Below are 4,824 nucleotides of genomic sequence, written 5' to 3' on the forward strand. Positions count from 1 at the left end.
CCATTTGCCGCTTTCAGCAATGGGTCCCCACTGGTTCTACCCCCCACTTTGGGCGGGAGAACCGGCGGGAAAAACAAGTGCGGAAGAGAGATGTGCCCACCTCTGCCAACTCCACCCCTAAGGTGGAGAAGTGTGGCTCAATGGTTAGAGCGGCAGACCCTGATGGAGAGGTCTGGCCCGGACCAGGGTTCAATTCCCGCCTCGGTGGGTCTTGGGCTAAATTTCCCCGGACCTGACAATTCTCGCCTCGGTGCCTATTCTAATCATGGGTCCCACGCTGCAACTCTGGGCAATAGCTTGCTTAATCTCCACAACGGCCCCAACAGTGCCAGGACGCCTGGCCTCACCTTCGGGCGCTCAGGAGTGGGCACTTCACAGGGAAAGGCCAGGAAGGGTTCCAGAGTGGTATGTGTACAGCGCCTTGATGCCCCTTGGGGTGATACGTGTGCTATATAAGCACTACTACATTTACAGGTGAAGCACAACCTCGAGTCCCCACCATCTTAAGGATGGGGAACCCAGAAAACCAGGGACAGGCCCCAGCCCCCCTCCCACTGGAGAGTGACAGAATAGGGGGTGTACCCACCCCAGGGAAGGGACCCATTGGTCCCTGCCCTTTACCTACCTGTAAAACCCTAAATTTAGTATTTAGTGGCAGCCTGAACCTTACTTCCTCAGATCCAGCAACAAGAAGAAAAGAAGAGAAGGATGAGAAGCTGTGCAGAGCTAACAAGAGGACGATGCCCACCGACTTGGCCCCAGCCCTACAGGCCTGTCTCCCCTTGAACCTGCTCCTGCGAAACCCCGGCCTTTCCAGCAGCCAGCACCCTCACAAACCCCAGAGGGCATGCCTGCCTTCACTCCTGTGAACACCGGACGTGTTTAAACTTCTGGTGCCAGCCAGAAACCGAGAATCCAGCCCACTCCACACCCGCCGAACCCGACCCGAGCTCGAGTGGAAAAACACCCCAAGGAGGTCCCCCGGTGATCCTGACCCGAGATCCGGCAACCCATGACTTGACTCAAGCCTCCAGAAGACGTCTGTAGCCTCAATCCATAAGACCCCCCCTACCGTGACCGGAGCGGGTAAGAAAATCTGACGTTCAAAGGCACCCCTACATCTGACGCCCCACGGCCTTGTGTGCCCAACCCAGCGGTGCCTAACCAACCTACAAGATCCCAACTTACCACTCGAAGTGGTGGTCGCTCCTGGAAGATCCTCGTCCACAAGCCTGCAGTGTTTCTTTGTCCCGGAGAATCTCCATTGAAATCAACAGGGCACCCGACCTCAAAACAGCCCCTGCGTCCAGCCGCCCTAGTGCCGCTGAGGGTGCACCATTGGTCCCCAACTTGCCCTGAGCTAAACCCTAGGAGCTTTGCTCCCACAATCCTGTGGCCTGCTTGCCAGCCGCCACCAAGCGAAGCCCCCCTATCCTCCATAGGATAACTTTGGGACTCAACACTCTGCACCCAGCCGTCCTAGTGCCGCGGAGGGTTAAACAACAGTGTATCACTGACCCTGGGAAACCCCCTGCGTCTAACCCCAGAACCTTAACTCCCACAGTCAATTCCTGAGAACCATTAACCTGTTTTCCCTCCATAGGATAACATGGACACGTTTTCTCCAAAATGTTTCTAAGAATCTAAAAATCTAAAAAATCTAAAATCTAAAAATATTTTTTAAATCACACAAATAAACAAAACGTATTTACTTACCAGTTTCTAGGGAATGTCCCAGTGCTGAATCTAGGTATCCAAAGCGATACATAAGGGGATGATGGATGAAGCGTTTGAGCAAACCAAACACTCACCCCCAGTCAACTGATCTGGGTGTAATCCATTACCATTCTTTAGCTCATTCTGCCTCCCCAGTTTAGACATGGCCATATGCAAATCAGTCTGACCATGTGCCTCATGGGAACAGTCCAGCCTGAACTGCCAAGAAATGTCTTCCCTGGACCGGAAACATGCATCCTGGGACCAGTTTCTCGTTAATAACCCTCAACAGCCAGGCTATCTTGAATCCAGTGGCAAAGTGAGCAAGGGATTCAGGTCTGAGCATACCCTGCCAACTTAGGGCGAACAAAGCGATACAAAAGGCGATGATGGACGGAGCGTTTGAGCAAACCAAACAATCACCTCCAGTCAACAGATTTGGGTGTAATCCATCACCATTCTTTAGCTCACTCCGCCACCCCAGTTCTGACATGGCCATATGCAAATCAGTCTGACCCTGTGCCTCATGGGAACAGTCCACCCCAAACTGCCAATCCATGTCTTCCCTGGACCAGAAACAAGTATACTGGGACCGGTTTCGGGTTCATAACCCTCATCAGCCAGGCTATCTTGAATCAAGTGGTAAGGGACTCACGTCTGAGCATACCCTGCCAACTTACGGCGAACAAAGCGATACAGAAGGCGATGATGGACGGAATCTAGGTATCCTAGTTAGAAAAGTAACACAAAAAGTAACTTACCTGCAATTTATTGTAGAAGCCCATTCATTTCAATGTACTGCTCCAAAAAATTTCCAAGTGTGGAGTTTTTAAGACTGAAAATATTCTTTAAAAATCATGCGAATTACCAAAACGTAATTACTTAGCTGTTTCTAGGAAATGTACCAGTGCTGAATCTAGGTATCCAGCACTGAGTTAGAAAAGTATAGCAACAAGTAACTTACCTGCAATTAAGTAAAAAGCCTATTCATATCAATGTACTGTATTTGCTAAGTGTTGCATACTACTGCTCCCTTGTAAATCAAACAAAGTACAATTTCTACTGCATACTTGAACTGTGTTCATACAAGTAAATGATTACAGCAAAGTATTTTTATGCTTACCTGTGCCAGGCTTGCTTGGTTCTAGAAATAAAGCAACTGTATATTTTGTTATACAAAAACAATTGGCCTAGAGTTCAGTTCTTGAGTGTGTGAATTCATTTGCTGACTGTGTACATCAAATGCTTAACACTGTCCTCTGATACTGCCTTACTGCTCGACCAAGCTACCACTTTAGAGAGTAAGGTTCTATCTAACTTTAGCCTCTGCCTACCTCTGGAGACCCTTGGACTCTATACACACTGTACCTCACTTTGGTGCAGTATACAGAACCAGTTTCTTACAATACCTCACTGTATGTCTCTCTCAATTTACATGTGATGTTGTTGCCCAGTGGAAAGAGCAAGCTGCTCTGGTAACTTTTTCAACGCTGGAGTTACACACATGGATGAGGGCTCTATAACTTTGCTGGGGTCTGTACTTCAGGATAGCATCTTGAAAGGTCAGAGTTATCACTACTTTTTTTTAACAGGGGATTTTAACACTCATGTGTAGGGACATCAGGCAAGGAGGAGTGGAAGCTATGGGCTGTGCACGACAAGCAGGCTTACACATGGAACAGGGTGTTGAGCATAACTGCATCTTGCTTGAATTTGATCTAACATCTGTAATAAATAAGCTGCCTCCGGGGAAAACAAACATTACTCCCACATTTATTGGGAGAGGGTGTGAGACCGTTATTGATTTCACCTTTGTATATACCCCCTTTTACTCTGGTTACCGATTTTTCTGTGCAGGTGAGTGAATGCAGTGACCACAACCCCATTTGTGTCTCAAAACGCTGGACCCGAACTCTCGGACACAGCAAGGTGGGTGGGGGGGCTGGTGTCCCCCTTAAAGAGGTGGAAGCGGGAAGGAGTTTAAAGTGGGGGGATCTTGTCCCAGAGCTACTCCACAAGTCCCTTTTAACTTGGTGTTGCAGCGAGTTTGCCACCTGTCTCGACGATGAGGCAAGTGCTCTGGACATCATTGGTGAATTTGGATCCATGTCTGTCATAAGGAAGTTACTACAGGCCTCGGTGGGGGCTGTAAGCACCCAGGTCCACGATGGTTCAGCGTGCTCCCAGGTTTCCAGGAACCGGAGACTGGCCTTGGGTGTTAAGCCCCGAGACCGGGTGGCGGTCAAAGGCCTACGAAGAGCATATAAGGCTGCCCTAGCAACTCGAGAGTCTGTCCTGAAGGAGGAGGCCTGGACCGATTTAGTGGAGGCTAGTACACTGCGTAATAGCTCAAAGTTCTGGGGCATTATTAAAAGCCCATTTCTATCTAGAAATAATGGTAATTTACTGGATGCCCAAATCAAAGAGGACGATTGGGTACATCATTTCGAGGGTATCTTCCAGTCGGATACCCCTCCAATTGAGGGGCAGGAAAGGGTGGAAGGCAAGTCGGAACTTATTTTCACCACGCAAGAGGTGAGTGCCGGTATTCTGGGTATATCTAAAAACAAGGCCCTCGCTCCAGATGGGATCCCGCCACATCTCTACATCGCCCACTTAAAAACCTGGGTGCCTGTCCTCACAGCTGTTATCAATGCTGCAGTCCAGGTTGGCCGCACAGATTCTTGGGCTTTATCGATTATAGTCCCGACATTAAAAAAGGTAGATCGGGACAGGACCTATTATTATAGGCCCATTTCTCTGCTGGACTCTGTGATGAAGGTGGTGGGCCGCATGGTACTTGACACACTTGTATCATGGGTTGATGAAAACAACTTTTTATCCGATATCCAAAACGGCTTTCGTCCAGGTTGTTCCACTGTGGAACAGTGTCTAAACCTGTACATGGTTCTGAACAAATATACTGTGGCTCGTTCCAGCCCCATATACCTAGCCTTCATGGACCAGTTCTCAGCATTCCACTCGGTCAACAGGTCCAAGCTGTGGCAGTTGATGTCGTCCATTGGCATTGACAGTAACATAATTTTATTCACTGTGATTAAACTGCAGTTGTCCGCTATTCAAATGACCTGAAAGTGTCCTGTCAGC

The sequence above is a fragment of the Lissotriton helveticus genome, chromosome 1_1 (genome assembly GCF_964261635.1).
Source record: "Lissotriton helveticus chromosome 1_1, aLisHel1.1, whole genome shotgun sequence".
In the NCBI taxonomy this organism is placed as follows: domain Eukaryota; kingdom Metazoa; phylum Chordata; class Amphibia; order Caudata; family Salamandridae; genus Lissotriton; species Lissotriton helveticus.